The sequence below is a fragment of the Aulonocara stuartgranti genome (genome assembly GCF_965226115.1).
Source record: "Aulonocara stuartgranti genome assembly, chromosome: 19".
Taxonomy (NCBI): Eukaryota; Metazoa; Chordata; class Actinopteri; order Cichliformes; family Cichlidae; genus Aulonocara; species Aulonocara stuartgranti.
In genome coordinates this window covers 18,852,333-18,873,408 of record NC_138955.1, presented here as the reverse complement: position 1 = coordinate 18,873,408, position 21,076 = coordinate 18,852,333, and positions in this window count along the sequence as shown.

Genomic DNA, 21,076 nt, shown 5'->3' with positions numbered 1-21,076 from the left:
CTGGCTGCCAGAGGAGAAGAAATACCATCTGCACCTTCTGGAGAGCTTCCCCTGTGATCGGGCTCTGATGTTGGGCTCAAGCTGTGAATTACTGTCTGAGCTGGAAACGAGGGACTCACATGAGCCGTGTTATGTTTTTAGAGCCTCAAACAGCTGTGAGGTAGCCATTTGGAGCTGCCCTTTTTCCCTCAATCAAATTACACAAACTGGAGCTGCTCGGGCCTGATTGGATTGTAAAACGCTGGCGTCCTTTGACATTGGTATCAGCGGGGTTGTGATGAAAAGGAGCTAATTCCATATTGGATATTCTTACGAAGCCCAGTGCAGTGCAAACACTCTTCTTCTCAAACATGGTAAAAAATTATATTATTTAAATGGATCTGTTATGCTTTTCCTTATTTTCTGTCATACTGTGCTGTGCAAAAGTCTTGAGCCACCCCTCGTTGCTGCGTGTTTTTTCTTCCAAGGATCCAGACTTGTATCTTTGGGCACTTTGTTACCAGCAGCCTCTAACAAACACATCATTTATTCAATTTCTTTAGTTAAAGTTATGAAAACATGCCTGAAAAAACACAAACTGACAGGTTAAATGATCACCAAAAAGGTGATTCTCAATGAGCTACCAGCCAAAATCTTGGATTATATCTTGGGATGGTGTGCACGCTGTGGTTGTCCAGGAAATTGGACAAAGGAAGACGTTTCAGGCCTAAAAAAAAAAAAAAAAAAAAAAAACTATCTACAGCAGATAAGCAGTATCTGAAAGTCATGTCCTCAAGAAATAGGAAAGAAATCTAGCAAAGACCTGACAGGACCTGAAATATAGATATGGCCCTACAGTTGATCCATCTACTGTTCACTGAAGAATCATCAGAAATGGTCTCAGTGGAAGTTTGGCTGCCAAGAAGCCATTCTTAAGCAAGGGAACGAGGGGGGAAAGGCTGATTTATGCCAAATTACGCAAGAACTGGACTGAAAATCAGTGAAACAGGCCTTATGGATGAATCCAAAGTTGAGATTTGTGTTTCAAAAAGCATGTACAAAGTTGTCAGGACAAAGGTACAACAGCAAGTGTCAATTGTCATCTGTAAAACACAGTGGAGACTTTCACTAGCTGGGCCCAAGGCTGGACTGGGACAAAAAATCGGCCGGGGCATTTTGACTAGAGACCGGCCCACCAGGATAAAGATTGAAAATGTGATGTCATTCAGGGGTAAAACCGCAAAGGATTCTGGGAACTTGTGGCAAGAGGTACTAGCGCACGCAGGCTTTCAATTGAACTCAGTTATACAGCGATAAAAAGAAACACAAAAAATGGCAAGAAGCTGTTGCATTATTAACTGCAATAGCCGGTCGCATGACAGCCACGGGAAGCCGATCTTTTTTTTTTTTTATCGGATTACGTCGTTGAAGAGAAATTTTTTAAGCCATGTTTCCGAAGTAAGAGCCGACGGATGGTCTGGATATACCAAATATAACGTCCCAGAACACTCCAGCTCACATGTTAGTCTGCTCCAAGCATTCCCACAAAGGTCAGTCTTCTGTTGTAGTTAATACGTCATTTTTCTTAACATAATTGGTGATATAGGTTACAAGCAAGTCTGGCGCTGAACAGAAATTGTCGCACTATGCCCCTTTATTTATTGTGCATAAATAGTAAATTGTCCTGACACAATATTGTGTTTCGCTTCTGTTATTACCATGGTACATTGACAAAAACATACTTTTATTCACAGGATAAAACAGTTGTTTTGGATCACTAATTGTCCAGTGCGATTACAGCATACAATATTATTGTCACTGCTACATTTCTGTAATGAACCAGAAATTATTTCTACTACTAATTAATTACCGTTGAGCTCAAAGGTCCTATTAATAAACGGTTAACGAATGTGTATCTATGAGACGATTTGTGAGACTGGTAAACTTACCTTTGTTCGTACGATGGTCTTTCGTTCTACTCGGTGCATTTCAAGGTCCTGTACCCATCCGTCAGTAAACTGTACCTGGGCTTGTTGCAGTGACCTGAAGTTACTAAACTTCATGAGTGCATGCACTCACTCCAAGAACCGTGTAATTATAAATCTGAGCGTGGTGAAAGTTGGGCAGCACGCTAACGTCCTTTGTCCACTCTGTGTGCTCGTAAGGGTCTGACCCTTTCACACCTTTGATTTTTTCCTCGTATCTTTTCTTTGTCTTTTCGTCGAGTCTGTCTTTGTACGGACCGGCATTGTTCTCCTTTTGTTTTGTACATTCCTTTTTTGTGCGGCAAAGAAAAAACAAGAAGGTATTGGAACCGGAGAATGAACGTTTTGTGGTGCTGCAAATGCTTGCATTTGATGCGGTACTTGGATTGTTTCGCCACGAGTTCCCGGCATGCAATGCGCGAAAAATCACGTGATTGCTAAACAAGGGGGCGGGTGCATTCGGCCTCCTCGGCTGTAATTGGTCCAGCCCAGAGTCGATCATGACCAATTGGCCAATCCAACACCTTTCATTATATACACCCTTCCTAAAAAAAAAAAAAAAAATCCATCGGCCCATAAAAACAAAAAATCGCCAGCGGCCCACCGGGCAACTGCCCGGTATGCCCGATGGCCAGTCCAGCTATGGCTGGGCCCACATCCTCTTTTTAGGTTTGGCAGTGTTTTACACTGTTTTACAGTGAATGACTTAATCAGAGCTGCGGTTTGGGGAAAGCCTTGATGGGGACTCTCAGATCCCTGTGTACTAATGAGAAGTGAAGAAGTGAAAGAATTGACCAGACACCTTCTGTCCCTTCAAAGGGACAGAAGGTAAAAACAACCCATTTCCATCAGTGGATGAACTCAATGGTTGCATGAAGGACAGTATAAAGTAGATAATGAGCATCCTGAACTATTAATCATTCAAAGTTACTCTACTAAGAGACCAGGAATACAAACATTGAGCTGGAAATGAGCAGAAAGAGGCACTTTAAGGTCATAATCCAATCACACAAGAGTGGTTTGCAGTCCATCTCACCTTACTCTCTGTTCATGAGGCTTATAAAGGACTTATTTTCTTAATGGACATCAAAGGTTTATGACCTTATAATCCACACTGTCCCTCTTGGACAGAGGGACAGGATGGATCTCGCTGCTTTCTAAATGTATTGCAAAAGAAAATATAAGGTGTTATGGTAAGCACCTTACTACACCTATTAAGTTTCATTTTGACAACATCTTCCTGTTACTATAATTTTGAGAGTAAAAGGAAGTGAAGTGCAGTAGGAGAGCCACAAAGATCTATTCAGGGATGAAGTTTGGGTAGATGAATGGATCCTCGAATACACTAAACACCACATTTAACCTGCAAAGTGCTGTAATTCAGATAAAAATTTGTGTCAATGAAGTTTTTGTGTCAGCGACTAAGTCGTTGCTGCCAAAACGACACATTCCTTCAACAGCGTCTAAACCAGAGTGTTCAACATGTTTGACACTGACAATGAAAGCCTTCTGTGCCAGACTGCTATTTTTCTCGGGATAACTGACTGCTGTTGTGTATCAAAGAAAATATTCTTCAATTTCTGTTTGTTTTTTTGTCAGGCAAAAGAGTCTGTAAATGATTTGAGAATTTTTAACTTTTCAAATGTAAATTACTTATTTGTAGATCTGGGTTTTAGTCATAGAATTATTGGTGGGTTATATCACCAATGGGTTCAACATATAAGAGAAATTATTCCTGTGCTCTGTATTATATTATGAAAGCTGCCAGTATGGAATGAGATTTAGGTGATTAACTTCTTGCCATACCTAAAGTCATGTTAAAAACAGTGACATCTGACCTTGTCGTAGTACGATCTGGTTTAAGGTGTTCAGATTTCTGTTAAATTAAACTGAATTGTATTTATATTGTTTATATTATTTCGTCTAAGATGGGTTGGGGAGCCGGAGGAGCCTGAATTCTTTCTTCTTTGGCACCTGTGACTCTTTGGTCTCATCCACAGCTGGTATTTAACATCACGTCTCTGCCAGATTGTTTTCTATCTCAGCGTGTAATCAGGCTTGTTCTTGGCCACTCACTGTAATCCCATGTACTTATCACTATGCTCCTGTGCATGTTCTAGCACCTTTCTGCTAGACAGTTGCTTCTTCTCAATCTTTATTGCTGAGGATTCTTTCAAGGAGATGTACCACTTCGCCCTGCCTGTCTGCCCATCCTCCTTTAACTTTCAGACTTCTTTTGGAGAACAAACCAGTGATCCAAGCTCCATCGTCTCCTGCTCCAAGTAAACTATCCCACATCTTTGAGACTTTTTTTTTGTCATCCAACCATTACACTCAACCTCTTCTCTCTTTCAGAAACACTGACCTCTGAGCTTGGACGTCTCCTGCAAGAGTTCAGTTTGTTTACATTCATTCCTGTACAAAAACCTCTGTTGTCAATAAATCTGTTGAACTGTGTCCCTGGTGTATATTAAACCCATTATTTGATCTCCTAATTCCATCAGAAGAGTGATTGTGAAGCCTGCAGCCAGGGCAATTACTGGATCCTCTTGTGAACACTCATGGCCTCCCTTTTTGTTTACAGACACCTCTGGTTTCACTCTTGCTGTGTACACTGCCTGAGGATGAAGCTGCTCTGATGACGTAAGTCACGTATATTGTGTACAAACAGGTTTTTGTCTCGTCTTCTCCAGAACCTGCAGCCAAAAACTGAAGTCACTGGTTTCCGTTGCTAATAGAGACACTTTTGTTTAGCAGCAGTTGATCAACATACTTGACAGAGTAACTGTAAACTTATTGGTAGCAGTTTAAATCGTGTTTTTATTTGTGGCAAATTCAAAACCATTTTAAACATAATGAGATGACAATAATCTATTTCCTTAATAACGATTTGTGCATTTGCTTGCGTGTACAGTACGCACAGTATCTGAAGTGCCCATGTGTTTGTAGTGCAGAGGCAGCTGTGTGCGCCTGTGAAACTGTCACACAGCGACACAGTTTCGCTGGCTTTGGAGCCTGAGCAGTTTAATCCTTCAGTACGTAGAATTAATTTGCTGTTCCTTGACTCCCTGGCCCAGAGCACAGGGCCATATGGCCCAGCTGGTCATTGTGCACAATGACCAATCATAGAAGACACAACTTAGAAGCAAAGGTGAGGCAGAGCGTGATGGGTGCTGTTAACACCCGGGATCAGATCTGTTTGGTGGCACAGCAGTACACAATGAAAAGCAATAGTGACACTTTGCAACTCTCTGAGGGTTGCAGCGATCACTTCTGCTGCCACGCTGGGACATTTTTGATTGACGCCGATCAGCGCTGCCACTTCCACTGTGACAAACCTGCTGTAGTTATCGCCGCTCTCACTTTGTCGAATATTTGAGGCTATCCATAGCTGCAGTCATCTGCGTGGGCACCCTGCTACAACAAGTGTTGTGTCTGTTTAACACACTGTGACTCACGCATAGTGAATATTTTACACCTGACCCCAGGGCTGGAGGGAAAAGTCCACTCTGAGACGTATACTGTATGCATTACACTGAGACTGCAAAAAGATTTCGCTGTTAAAGCATTTCAAGCGCTACTGCTGGGCTGTAAGTAGCTGTTGGACGGGCTGGACTCAGTTTTTACTACGACGATCCAGTGAGTAGTTATTGATTCTATCATCACTCAGAGGAGTGCCAGGGTGAGTATTATAAATATAGACATGTTTCAGGCTGTGATAGCAAGTCTTGGTGCTACAGAGATACGTCAGACCATCACTACGACACGTACCTCCCACCATCCTCCTGCGGTGGCTCCTAGCAACAGAATTTTCCTGAATGTCAGGAGAGTGAGAGATGGCGCTGGGTGTCTCATTATGACGGCGCGAACAAACTGCATGCCTAAAAACAATGCAATTACCTACAGTGCGTCATCTCTGTAAGTCATATGTTGCGTATCATGCATCCATCAGTTTGACAATGGCTGCTTCTCTAAAGGGAATGAATGGAAAGTCGGTTCTGTTATTTCATTTACCCGCCTCTGTCGTTCTTCTTCTCTCGCTCTTGGGTCGTTTAATAATTCCGTGTGCTTTCCTCCACTGAACTGGAGAATCAATAGTCTTTTTGTTCTCCTGTACGACATAAATCATCCCATTAAGAAATCTTTTGTTGCAAATGGCATCTCCTCCCTTTATCTGATACTCATTCTCTCAGTTTCTCTCTTTATCCCATTCTCCTCTGCAAGCAGTCTAAAACACTCCTTTGGGATGCTGGCTATGCTGTAATTCAGAAGTAGATTAAGAGAAGATATAGGGTATCTAAAGGCAGCAGGCCTGGGAGAGACAGCACTTGAGAGACAAAGAAGAGAATGAGGGACAAAGACAGAAACAGAGAGCGGCAGAGATTGATGGCTGCAGAACTCCTAGTATAGTAAGCAAAAGTGGATCAGATAAAGAAGAAAGAAGGACACGAAAAACGAGACAGGCACCCACATCGATAGATTCAAACAGACGGTCTTTGTAGTTGGACCACAGGAGCAAAGTTAGACCAGAGCAACTCAATTCAGACCTCTTAGTCTTAAAGACACTCTGGTGATCGGAAAATTAAAGACTCTACAGTCTCAAATGGATTGGAAAGACCTCATGATGACAGCATCAAACTAATATCTTTGGTTAGTTAGCAATTAATTCACCAATTTACTAAATCTGATGGCAACAGTGAGTATGGATCAAGCAGGCTAATATGAAAAGACAAAACGCATGCGGGGATCAGTTACTTTCATCTGGTTGGAAGCCTTTTTGTTTTTCCCAAGTTTATCTTATTACACATTGAGAAAAATGTGCCATTAAACACAAACTGTGGAAAAAATAATAATTTGGAACAGAACTCCAGAAAACATCAGGACAATGAGTTTGCCGTTGTCCGGTCTCACATGCAGAAGACATCAGGAAATAATTTCAGGAGCGTTCTGACTTCTGGAAATAGTCTGTTTGGATTAGAGGAAGGTGCTGCTTGTTTAGAGAGTGCAGAAAGCTGAAAACCTGACACCAAATGGTTGCTGTGGATTTGTTTAATATCTGATCTGACTTTTGGGAATGAAGCACCTTTTGTCAGGGTGCATGAGATCCTGGATCCCACCACGGATGTGGATTAACTAATCCAGGTTAACGGGTTGTTATCAGGTTATTAAAATAGTCTTTTATATCATCCACCATACTTGGTTAGCATTTCATCTAAAATAAAGAGAAAATGGTTACATCTACTCAAGGTATGTGTCATGGTCTCAATTGCATCCTTGATTTCTGAATTGTTTGCGATTTCCTTTGCTTTTCTTTGCCTTTTTTTTTTTTTTTTTTTTTACTTTCTTCTTTGTTTGTGATGGCCTGTCCCACCTATATTAGTGTTATTTGTGTCCTGCAGGTTTAAGATATCACCCTGGGTCAGCACACCTGAATCAAATGATTAGTTCTTTACCAGACCTCTGGAGAACTTCAACACACGTTGAGGAGGTAATTTAGCCATTTGAATCAGCTGTGTTGGATCAAGTACATCGACGCTTGAGTCCTGGAGTTGGTGTAAAGTTATTACTTCTTATCAGTTTTCAGTAAAGTTGTCTTAAAAATATTGAGTAAAGTAACCTCCAGCCTTCATTGAAAATTTTCTAATTAAAATGCAACCACACTAATGCAGGATCTTGAACAAGCCCAGTACATAACTCAGTTTGTGGTTTAGTCTATACAAATAACATCTCGGCTTAAATCACTGTTTTTATTCAGCTGGTTAATGACTGGTTACAGTGACATGCTTGTCAGACTAAATAATGAGTTACAGTTAGGAATGACATGGCTGTCAAATCAGCACAAAGCACTCATTGGGTTTGTTCAGGTGCAGTAGTTTTCCCAGCATGACTTCTCTCCTCCACCTGCAGCCAAACTAGAAAACCACAATACTTCAACCTGCACAGTTTGGAGCAGCTTGTCTCCAGCTGGCCCGTGAAGCATGGCGTCCTGCAGGGTCCGTCCGTCACTCTGTCGCAGTTCTGTGCGTCTTTGACAACAGGGACAGGTAGAGAACCGAGTCGCAGTGCAGCACAGTCCTTCTGGCTCACAGAGAATCTTCATCATCCTGAGACACAGTTGGGCTGTTAAACTATACAGCACCAATAACACAACACAACTTTTTGCTCGGTCATCCTCACCTCCTCAGTTTCACAGAGTTTTACCACTTGCAGAAAACACCTGTGATGTTTTCATCTGTAAAATGTTACTGGATAAACTTCCAGTTTACCTTCCTACCCTTTTCTATCCCAATAATTACCAGCTATGGTCTTCCAGATCATTGCTTTTAAGTGTTTTGGTGGGTCTGATGGAGCTGGACATGGGTTTACCTTCCTGAAAGACCTAAGTGTGCTTATACGTATTATTAAAATTAAAAGCACCATAAGGAATGTGGTGAAGGAGGCGTGTGGACGTTTTTCTTGAGGGCCCCCATGTTATAGATCCAGTATTTTACAATATTTAGCATTTTTTATATTGTTTGCTGCTACCTTAGGCAGGTCTGCATTTGGTCTCAGTGTTAAAATAAAGTAGAAAATAAATTGGTACTGTGCCTAATTAATCTAAAAAGATGAAAACGTATCTTTTTAATTTGTGTGGAATTGAAAAAAAGACGTTTATGACAGAAGAACGTGACATGAGAGCCGACTGCAAATGAACAAACATTTCAGCACTAAGTGAGAACCATAAATACAGTGCAAAACAATAACACACCTGGTGGTTTAATCAAAGCAGCTACAAGACGCACTGCCGAAAGCAGTCCTTATAAACAGTGGAAGTACAACTCAACTGAATTTCAAATCAGTGCAAACTCTCATGCAACCTGGAAGACGTTAGCGCCTCAGCAACATCTGCAACAAATATGAGACTTCACACTGAATTGAAGGTTAATCTGCAGTTCTATAGTATCTGTTTTCTTAACCACTTATCCAACTGAGGGCATGAAGACAGATGACTGGAGGCTCAACAAGGTTCTACTAAGGAAAGGGGGCTTACAGCAGATCCCTAAAAAAGCAGAACATGAGCAAATAAAAAGGAAAGTAAGAAATGAATTTGAGCTAGGTTATTTTAACCTGCACAAGCAGAACTTTAAATTGGTTTGCACCATTCGTGTGGACTCAAATCCACAACTTGGGAGATCGGGTAAGAGTTCACTGTAAAATCAGGGTTTGGTACACTGACAAAACCAAGCAGACAAAACAAGAGAAGAAACATGTGAAACATGAGAAGACAAAACCAAAACCTCGGAAAAAACGTGATGGTTTCATCTGCATGGGAGTCTTACATTTTGGTATACTCATACACCCTTAAATATAATGCTGTAACTGTGTTTTGTCCTGACTGGTGTCATAATATCCAAGCTGGTTCAATGCTGCACGCTGATGTGGCCAAAACAAACACAGACACACACAGAAAGCCAAATATCCATATTCAATATAAGTAAAGGTGATGTGATGTCTGCCTGCATGCTGTGTGCTACGCCGTCCAAACATCACTGTATCATGATAACAGTCTGCCCCAACAGGCGGCACCATCCCTCCTCCACTCTCTCTGTCTCTGTGTTTTTCATAGAGGGGGGTCGGCACACCCCAGTAACAGGTTTGATTGGAAAGCATCTAGCCCCCAGCAACCAATCCCCCAGCAGCAACACACACACTCACACATACACACTCACACACACACACATATGGTTTCCGTGGAAACTGTGGTGCAGGGGGTAGACAGAATGATTCGGTCTATGGAGCGTGCCAGACTGTGGTGATGAGGGGACGAGGCCTCCACCACCTCTGTGGTGGTGGGGGTGGCGCTACTGGTTCATGATAGAGAAAAAATAGAGACGAGGAGTTTAATAAGGGAATGATTTGGGGTCAGTTTAAATGTTAGAATACATACACAACACCGACTTAATTCATTTCTGTCGACTCGCAGTTTCCAAAATGAGGATCTCAATCTCAAAGGGCATTTTAAATCAGAACTGACCTGTTAAACTCTAGACTACTGTTCGACACATGCAGCTGAAAAACCTCCAAATTAAAAATTAAAGTGTGAGGCCAAAATGGGCTCGAAGGATAAGAGACATTTAGGAGAACTTGAAAACTGGCAAAAAACAGCAAGTATATTCACTAAACTGGGGCTCTATTAAATAACTGTAGAGCTATTTCGAGTCATGTAGTGATTGCACAGTTCATCTAGAAGCAAGTGTTGCCACTTTGATCAATCAGAAAAAACCTTTTGGGGTATTTTTTCATGCATTATCAAAATAACCTTAAATGGTTTTCACTGGTCACCAGCACAGAAAAACTGCATGTACAGAATTACCCATCAAATCTAAAGTTTTTACAAAAAGCTGTAGTTATATTTCAACCACAGATTTTAAATTCAGAATTCCTTGAGTGGTGCATATCTCTCCTAAAAGTCTCCACTGGTGACGTTTTTCTAGGCCTGGACCCGGTACACCAGCTGTAAGAAGTTAAATAGGAGAAACTACCAATGTAGTAAAAGTGCATTTTTCAGTACCGCCATCAGAAAGTGTTGGCGCTACTGTAAAATTAATCTCGTTCTTTTTGAACAAATCGAATAAAAACAGGGCAGCGATGGCGAACGAGCTGGCTGTCTGGATTGTTCTACTTGGAGCCGGATGTCATGCAGCTTCCAAAAACCAGGCTTTTTGGAGATTACTGACTCTGAACCAGTTCTCTCTGGTTACTGGAACGGGATTAACTGCTGCTGCTGTGTGTGTGTGTGTGTGTGCCTTAGGTTTGTATGTTTATGCATGCATGCACATATGTGCATGTGTGACAAAGCTGGAGAGCAAGTGAAAAAAAGAAAAGGGAGACATGGAGAGAGGCCAGCCATGTGTGTGTTTGTGCTTTCCCAGCATCCTTTGTTGTCTGGCCTGATAAATGTGGCTTAGCCCAGAATCGTCTGTTTAATCTTGCCGCCATTTTGTTGTTTGGTGCCGTCTATGGCTCTTCCCTCCATCTCTCTCTCATGGCAGTCATACGTGTAGCGACGGGCTTAACTGCCCAGCATGGTAACCATGGCAACACTGACAGAGGTTTATCAGTGGCCATGGCGACGGCTGATGCACTGTGAGGTGGCTTGCTGTGGTTAGGGGATGAGGTGGAGTCGGTGGAGTCAGAGCAAACGGCTGAGGCGGGGGGCAGCCACACCTTGGTGAAGAAGATGGACAAACACTGAAAGCTCAGTTTTAAGGTGGTCTGTGTGGTTTATTTCTAAGCATCAGCAGGGACATGCATGCGTGAGTGGAGGTGGTTTATTTTGTCCTTTTCTGGCCGGGTGCCTGACAAACACATTAATCCTGCCCTGTTAAAATCAAACCTATAGGACCTCATACATTTTAATGTTTACATTTTAATTTTTATTTCATCACAATTTGAGTAAAGAGTGCTTAAATTTAACAGCAATAAATCTCCAAAGGAACATCTCTGAATTCACTGTGCAAGTACATATAAATAGAGACTAATATTAACTCTCGACTGCGAGGGTGCAGAATTTGTTAGCCATGTCTCTCTGCACATACCCAGCAATAATTTTTATATTAGAAATAAATATAGCAGTGAGTCACTGAGCTGGGATTGAATTTCCCTTAACAGCTTTTTAATTATTATTATTTTTCTCCCCTTTTAGTAAACAGTGAGTACGCTTTAGCTATCTCTGGGTGCAAAGTTCCCAAAAGGAAACAAACAGTGAGCTGTTACAATGATGCAGAGTCTTCAGACATCCATGGAAAGGAGGTTTTACAACACTAGCGACAAGCTGGTGCTTGTCACAATCCTGGGCCGTTTGACCCAGCGCTTTGAATTATAATATAGTTTGATGTTTATGTTTAAGTTTATTTAGACATCTTAAGCTCCTACGTTTCTCAGTTATACTTCTTTGTGTTATCACCACCTATAATTAAGTCTCCCTTGTCGGTTCGTCATGTTGAGTCTGCGTGTCTTAACCTGTCCTGCTCAAGTCATGCGTCCCGTTGTTTCCTGTTTTATTTTGAAGAGGTCTGGTGTCCCATGTTCACTGTTCATTCTAATCAGCTGTTTCCCCATGTGTTTCCACTTCCCCTGATCACCTCCTGTGTGCTTTTAGTCTGTGTTTTCGTTCCTTCCTTGTTCAATCATCTGTACTTATGCCAAGTCTTCACCGTTCAGGTGTTCGTGTTCACATTCAGGGTTTTTGTTTTTGTGTTTAGCCTTAGTTCAACCAGTTTAGGTTAGTGTTTAGTTTTACCTTTGCCCCTTGTTTTATAAAATTAAAACCAGCCTCTAATAAACAGCTCGCTTTGAGTAAATATTAAGTTTGTTTCCACACTGTGTTTTGTCTGCATTGGGATCCTCTATTCTCCACTCCACGCAGCCTGCATCCGCTGACTGTGACAGCGCTAAGCTAGGCCAAAAACAAAAACAAAAACTTGGCCAATAAACAAAAACTTGGACCATTTCTAAAACACTAGTCAGTGAAGACAGGCCAAAGAACAGAATAAAATACATCTGATTTGTGACAGTTAACCATGTTACTCATATTTAAGAGAAACAACCTGTGTCCAGCCTCCAAAACTTGTTCAGAGGTTGGACACAGGAAGAGAAGAAGACACAGCTGAACATAATCAAGACAAAACTCTAAGTAAGGACAATCTATTAGTAAGAAAAACAGCAAATGAAGACAGAAATAACCAAAAAAAAAAAAAAAAAAAAACTCACGCTGAAGAGGCAAGAATGATAATAACCTAATAGAACCACGAAATAAAGACAAAACAAGGACCCGAACTTCAAAGCCAAACTTCAAAAACAAAAAACCCAGCGACCGTAGCAGAGGACTTGTTCACAACCGAAAATTACTAAATGTACCTGTATATTGTTTACATGTTTGTTTGAAATAAACATTGCAAGGAAGACAACGGCTAAACATACATAATCAGTTTTTAAAACCTGTGTCTAATTATATGCTCTTCCATCTTTTATCATCAGCTGCACATCTGAAGCGTAGGTTATACTCATTGCGAACATGGACAGCGTAAGACCCAATGACTGTTCAGCTGTTCTTACGCTCTTCAAGTCCACTGGCTTGGAACACGTGATGTAAACTCTCCACCAATGATTCCACGTGGTCATTAAAAAAAAAGGGGGCGAGGAGACATCCGCGTGGACTAGAGTGGACCATACTGGAGTCACAAACGCAGAAATATAATCCCTGCTTTACTGCTAGATGGTGACAATAAAGCACTTAGAAGCATCCGTAATCACAAGTTGTTAGCCAGTGAGCTAATTGCAACTTTGTTTTCACTATGACTTTAAAGGAGTGACTGAGACCATAATTTATAACACGGCCATTTCTCCATTGACTTCTATAGGATTGCAAATCTTTTTGTAACCACAGGTATCACCCCTGGTGGCCATTAAATAGAATGCAGTTTTAAGGCATTTCTGAATGGGCTTCTCTCGTTTTATTTTGCGGTAAGATTAGAAGCTGCTGTACAAATAAGAGAAACGTGCAAAGCCAGAGATGACTACAACTGTCAAAAACGAGGTTCATCACAACCTCTGCATGGTAAAACGAACCTTTCATGTATCTTCCATGACAATGTGCAGTTGTTTAACTCCATTCTGGCTTTCAGTGCCTATACCCTAGCTTAAAGGTGTTCTGAAAATGAAACCAGAGCCAGTGCATCATCACTTATCAAGCAGATTAAAGAGAGATGGGATAAAAAGCGTGTCCAGGAGAGAAAATCAATACAGGTAATTAAACCAACCAAGGTTGATCAGGTGGCTGTGAAGTTATAACTTTTTTATATTTCATTTTCTGACTGATAGATTAATTTAAATCAGTTGTATTTAATAGCCTCCCAAATCCTTTTTCTACAGCATGTGTGAAACAGCATTGACTGGGCACCAATCAGCACTGTCTGGTCTTAAGGGACAAAAATCTTGCCTCTCGACTGAAATGAGAATTTTCAAATCAATTTCTCTTTTTCCTCTCCCTCCACCTCGAACGGATTTGATTTTTTTTCTTCTCCTCCTCCACCAGAGCTGAATTGTAATTTAAAAAGTGTTTGGTGTAAATACTGCTATTGTTGGAGGCGTAATCAAACATTCATGAGAGAGAGGGATCTAGGGAGAGATGGAGAATCTAGGTCACAGAGTCTCTGAGACGGCGGCTTCACCGAGTCTCTTTTTCTCTCTCCTCTTTGTCTTCTCAGCTAGCTTTCCTTCCCCTCTTTCCTCCACTATTCTCGCTCCTCTTCGCCCCCCTCCTCGCCTCTCATTTGTATTCCTCTACTCCCTTTCTCCTTACATCTTCTGCTTTCTCATCTCTCCACATCTCCTCTCTGTCTGCATCTTTCCCAATCTTAGAACCATATTTTTTCCCCTTTTCTTGTCCCACATTTTACAACTCGTGATTCTGATTATTTTTACATGTGACTAAAAACACACCTGCAGTCATGTTTAACCACAGCTGTACATACCTTAGCCAGTAGATAAGCTACTAATGCCCCCCTTGACCATCATCAGTCAAGGAGAAGGTCATGCTGTCAGTGCCTTTTACAACCATCTCCAAGCCAACTGTGGTGCTCTGAGCACCACATTAGCAGAGAGTGACCTTGTGAGCGTGTCCACAGTGTCAGTGAAGACAGAACAGATGCCACCAGGAACATCGGGAAGAGAGGGATGCAAAATTAAAATGAAGGAATTTTTTACTGTTCCTCAAAAAATAATCCAGTCTTGAGTTGGATCATCATTATTATCTGTAACTCTGTTTCATGCATATATTATGCTAGTATATACAAGAGTGGCTTTTTTATTTAAAACACCAAAATCCTGCAGATTTGTGGCCTTATCGACATCCTAAATCACACAGAAAGTGCAGACAGGCATGTGACCTGCCACACAGCCATCCATCTAACCTCCTGATGCACACTTTGGAGCTCTTTAAGATTGTGTGTATCTGTGTGACACATCTGTCAGTCTGACACCCCAGACTGAGAACACAAAGCAATGAACCATTTAAAATAAGCCTTATGCCATCACAGGTTAATACCGTGTCCGCCTCATAAGCAGTAGATGAGAAAGTTCAACATACAGATGCTTATTTGAGATTCTTATCATCGGACTACTCATCATTTCAAAGGCATTTATGAAAATGTTCCTTTTTACTTGGTGGCTTAATCCAGGAGTGATAAACACCTACAAGGTGTTGATGCCCTTGGTAGAGATTATTCTTAAAATCTGATTTGAGAAGAGTGCTGGCTGATATCACACTCTATATAAAAGATGGAGGAAACCTTCACTTTTTACTTGTATTTTTTTAATGCCCACTAGAGGGCGATAGATGTGATACAAGAAGTCTTTCGACCCTATAGATGTCTATGAGAAAACCACCTTCGACGTAACCTCTCTAAAAGCTTCACTGATGACTGTATGGGCTCAGTCACTCACTTCAAGTCCAACTAAATAAAGCACTAAATCCAGTTTGCAGTTTTTGGTCTAAGTAAGAAGGAGGGATAATCCAGGATATGTTTGCTGGCTGATAACATAACTGATGTCGTTAGCGAATGAGAGTGTGGTTCCACTGTCAGTTTCCCCTCATGTTCACTTCCCGGTTTGAAAACACGAAATGGTGACTGTCAAATCCCTGGTAGCTATGACCATTCTTTTTACTGTCTGTGACCGACAGGGAAAAAATAGGTGACCCTGATAAGTAATGACACATTGAGTAAGATGGAAATGTGGATTATAAATGATTTTTTCCATAATGTCAGACAGAATATATGTCCAGTTAATAGCAAGAATGTTTGGAGTCATCACCTAGAAGTTAGCCTGTAAACCTTTTGCTTTAAATTTTTGTTTTAAACACAATTTAGTTTCAGCTAAGTCTCCAGTTTGTGTCAGTGTCCTATGAGTCCAGTAGTGTCAGCTAAGTGTCCTGTGCTGGATTATTCTCACTGACTATAAATTTCAGACGCACCACTGTGAGGATGGCCTGCTTTGGCCAGTCAGAGGAACTCTCATTTATACAGTTTTATATATAAGGCAATACTCGGATTGCTGCCTTACTAGATATATTTCCTGCTTGCAGTGAAACATGCTGGTGGTTATTCTCTTCATCTGCAAGGTTACCTGTTGCTTTCTGTTCCATTTCCACAAACTGAACTTTGCAAAAGTGCTTTTGTCTGTGTAGCACCGCTGGCTTGGAACGGACTGCAGAACTACTGGAAAATGACAGAATTCATTTTATTAAGTGCTTCTTGAGACTAATTCCACAACATGCAACTGTTAGATTTCTTATCATTTTAATTGAAGTTTCATTTTAGTTGTTTTTGTGTGTGTTGTTGTTGTTGCCTGTGTTTAATTGTGTAGTTGTTGTAACTGTGAGATACTTGCTGCTGCCTATTTTGGCCAGGTTTGCCGTGAAAGATAGGTTTTCAATCTCATTGGGATCTTTGTGGTTAAATAAAAATAAAGTTTCAGTTTAGTGTTCAATAGTTTCAATGTAAGCTTTTTTTTTTCTTTTTTTTTTTTTATTAGTATAATATGGCAACACTGATGAACACTAAAACTGTGGACATTTTATGTATAGTTATATAAATATAATTCATTTTTACTTCAGTCCATTATCTTCTCTCATTATTGGCAAAAATCTCGTTTCACTTCGTTTTTAGCTAACTATAATAAACAAAAAATGCAATTATTTAAAAAAAGGCTGCTGATTGCCTTAATTAGTTTAAGCTGATTAGGAAATGTTTTTGGAATTCAAACGTTCTTCGGATAAATGTTGCATTTAGTGGTTATTTGCAGATAAATTAAGGCATTTTAATAAGTCAGCCTGAACATTTTCAGTTTTCATGGTGACTTTTGAGAACAAAACATTCTTCCTTAGGTAAGCACAAGTAAATTATCATTAATTACATAGTGTAATTATTGATATTTTAATAGGATGGTTACTTTCTGGTCTCTGCTGGTCTATTTTGTATTGAAAGCAGCTTTGTTCTCCATCTAAACACACTGAAGCAGAGCATCCATTGTTGCTGCTGTAGCCAGTGTATCGTGCACTGCAGGCTGGAGCAGTGGGTATATCTTATATATGTGTGTTTGCATGTTTTCCTCCAGCGCATGTTGATTTTAATACCAGTCCTGCCATGTTCCAGCTGATCAAGAACCTAAATCCCTCTCTCTCTGTCTGTGTGTGTCTCTCTCTCTCCCACCCCCCTCTGCGGTATTAGAGGATCCGAATGCACTGGCCGCCGCAGTAGACCCACTGGCATTGAACTCTCTCCAGCTAATCCATTTGTATGTTTTCAATTACATATCGGCGGCAATGGAACAAGTGGACAGTAAGCTCCTGGCTTCTGCCTGGAAAACGCTGTCCCCTTGTGACCTAAATATCAAGCTAAAGAAGAGAAGTGGGGGGTAAAACAAAACCAAACCATACAAAATAGGTCACATATTTCCCAGTTTCACTCCACAGGATTGGATTGTGCTGAGGAGGAATAATCACGGTCATGTTTGAATCTGACAGGCGGATTGCAGGGCTGCTGCCTCCCCCCCCCCAATCGGTCATCTAGGACGGGCCAACTGGCTGAAGGGATGACTCAGTTTTCTGTGGCAAGCTTCGGTGGAGTTGCACACTCCGTTTTGGCTCGGTTGTAACCTCAGACAGCAGAAAATCACAGGGACTTCGTCCACGGTCTTCAGCTTGGTTGGTGCAAAAATGAGTTTACACATAAAAATAAACAGCATGAACAGAAAGACATTACATTACAGCTGAGATGTCCAGGGCATTAAAATGGGATGAACCACATTAGAGGATATCAGTTTTTCCCTCAGTTATTTTCAAATCCCTCAACTCCATTATTATTTTCTCATTTAATTCTCCCTGCTCCTGGAGCTCCACCGTTAAGTCTAGTTTTCTGTCTGGCTTTCGCTCCTCTGTCACCGTCTCTTCTGTTTCTGGTCATTACTCACCATTATCAGGGGAACCTGTTTTTGGCTCAGCAGACCTCCAGCTGAACCTCCAATCCTCCCTTTTCCCATCCATTCCATTCGACTCCACACACCACCACACACACACCTCTGCTTCGTACAACCTGATGAAGAGCAGCTTTGACAGGCTCATCAATAACTCAAGGAGGCTTGAACACACAAGCAGCTGCAGCCGGAGGAGATTTTGAGATTCAAGAATCTATTTTTTTATTTTTCAGCTGTGTCTTTTTAGCATCCCCGGCTGCCTCTAATATACATTCAACATCTCGCCTTCTTTACTTCCTAACACGTCCTCTGCTTTCCCACATCCTTACAAGCTTTCTCTCCATCAAGCAGAAGTCCTTTCATAAATGTCACATCACATCAGGCAGCGCAGCGTCGGTGGAGCAGACGATGCAAAAGAAAAGCGAGACAGAGGAGAGGGGGCACACCAAAGGTCCCCTGCCTTACCCAGTCATGTCTACCTTACCTTGAAGTAAAACTACATCAGGGAGCAGAAGAGTTAGATCCTCTTCTTCTTTGGCTTCTCCCAGGTTTTACCGTTTACTGTCTGATATTCCTGTGTGGCACTGAAGACGTTTTAACCCCTATGTCTAATTCAGAAGTTCACATGTAAAACACAAGCATCCTGACATGCTCATGTGTTCTCCCTTTTAAAGAGGTGGGTGATGATGCAAAGAATGGTGGAGGAGGTGAGATCTTGAATGTTGCAGTTTGGCAACTGGATAAGAAGTAAGCCCAAACATAAGGAGTAACAAGGTCAAATGTGCAGGTCTCTTTCTGAGCTTACACATGGCATAACAAGCGTTAGAGTGATAAGTGTGCATTGATGTCTGATTCCTTCCACTTTATGTATGCCTGCAGGTATGTGAGCACATGTCGCCAGCAGCCTCTGTACTTCCGGTGTGCGGCGCATCTAATGTATAAACAGAGACAAGTTTAACCCGGCACGCATCACTGGCTCTGTGTCGAGCGCACTCCACTGAGCAGGGGAAAGTTTTCATGTTTGGCATTATGTCAAAGTGCTCCTTTAGAAATAACTCATGCATCAGTAATTGGCAGTCCTCAGAGCGTGGCTCTGTGGCGGCGGCGAGTTTGACCGATTGTGCCCCATATGATGTATTGCAAAAAACAATGCTTGGGAGTGTGCTGCTGCACTATTATCGCAGACTGAAGGGCTGCATGTGCAAAGTTTGTCAGGCAAAGTTGCCTTTTGTAATAAACTCAGAGGAGAACACGGAAGCTTTAAATCCCAAAGCAAAAAAAGTTGCTATATTTTGTTGCTGAATACTGAATAAAACATTGTATTGATCAAGTACAAGTTCAGCTGTAAACAGTTGGCAAAAGAATCTCATCATCATCATCATCATCATCGTTTATTTGTATAGCACTTTAAGAACACACCAGGCAGACCAAAGTGCTGAACAACACAGATCAAAACAACAACCAAATTAAAAATACCATAAAATCATTACAAACAATAAAATAAATAAGAAGGTGTCAGTTTCCTACAGAGTTAAAAGCCAGGGAATAAAAATAGGTTTTCAATCTGGACTTAAAGACCTGCACTGATGACGCTTGTCTAATTTGGAGGGGAAGGTTATTCCAGAGCATCGGAGCCGCAATTGAAAAGGCACGGTCTCCTCTGCATTTCAGCCGCGACTTAGGGACCGACAGCAGCAGCTGCTCAGCTGAACGGAGCGAGCGAGGAGGAACATGTGACTTCAGCAAGTCAGTTAAGTACACAGGAGCCAGACCATTTAAAGATTTAAAAACCAATAAAAGGACCTTAAAACGAACCCTAAAATCAATGGGAAGCCAATGCAGGGAAGCCAGAACCGGAGTGATGTGATCGAATTTCCTACTACCGGTTAAAAATCGCGCTGCCGCGTTTTGCACTAACTGCAGGCGTGACAAGGTGCCCGACCCGACCCCTATTAAAAGGGAATTACAATAGTCCAGACGTGAGGTGATAAAAGCATGAATAAGAGTTTCCAAATTGGGTTTGGAAAGGAAAGGCTTAACCTTCGACAGGCGTCTGAGGTGATAAAAAGCTGATTTTACCACCCCACTTACATGACCTTCAAAAGTAAGCGCAGAATCAAGTTTAACACCAAGATTAGTGACTGAACTTTTCAGATGAGAGGTCAAATCACCAAAATCAACATCTGGAGAATCAGTAGAACGATGCGGGCCATATAAAATTGCTTCCGTTTTGCGACCATTAAAATTCAAAAAATTATTTGCCATCCATAATTTAATATCGCTAAGACAGTCAAGCAGTGATTGACATGGGGAGGTATCCAAATGACTAAAAGGTAAGTAAAGCTGACAGTCATCGGCATACAAATGAAATGACACTCCGTGTTTACGAAAAATCGCACCAAGGGGGAGTAAATACAGCGAGAAAAGTAATGGCCCAAGGATAGATCCCTGGGGCACACCCCAAAGCAGAGGGGCCACAGAGGAAGCGGCCAACCCCAGCTTGACACAAAAACTCCTTTCGGAAAGATATGATTTTATCCATGACAATGCCAGATCAGAAATTCCCACACAGTGATGTAAGCGGGAGATCAGCAGGTCGTGGTCCACTGTGTCAAATGCAGCTGTCATATCCAATAAGACAAGCACAGCATATTTACCACGATCAGTAGCAACAAGAATGTCATTCATAACTTTAACAAGAGCTGTCTCCGTACTGTGAAAGGGCTTAAAACCAGATTGGAAAATTTCAGACAATTGCGAGTCGCTCAAATAATCCAACAGTTGGGTATGTACAATCCTCTCCAAGATCTTGCTTAAAAAGGGAAGTTTGGAGATAGGTCTAAAATTTGACATAGTAGAACTATCAAGGCCAGGTTTCTTAAGTAAGGGGTGTATGACTGCATGTTTAAACCCACTAGGAACTTGACCGGTTAACAGACTAGTATTGATAATTTTCAGGATATAAGGTCCAAGGATGGGAAATACTTTTTGGAGAAAGCGGGGAGTAACAACATCATTTGGGGAGCCACAGGGCTTAGCATGTAGCACCAACTCCTCTAAGTCACGCAGAGAAATCGGTGCAAAAGCAGGGAATAAGC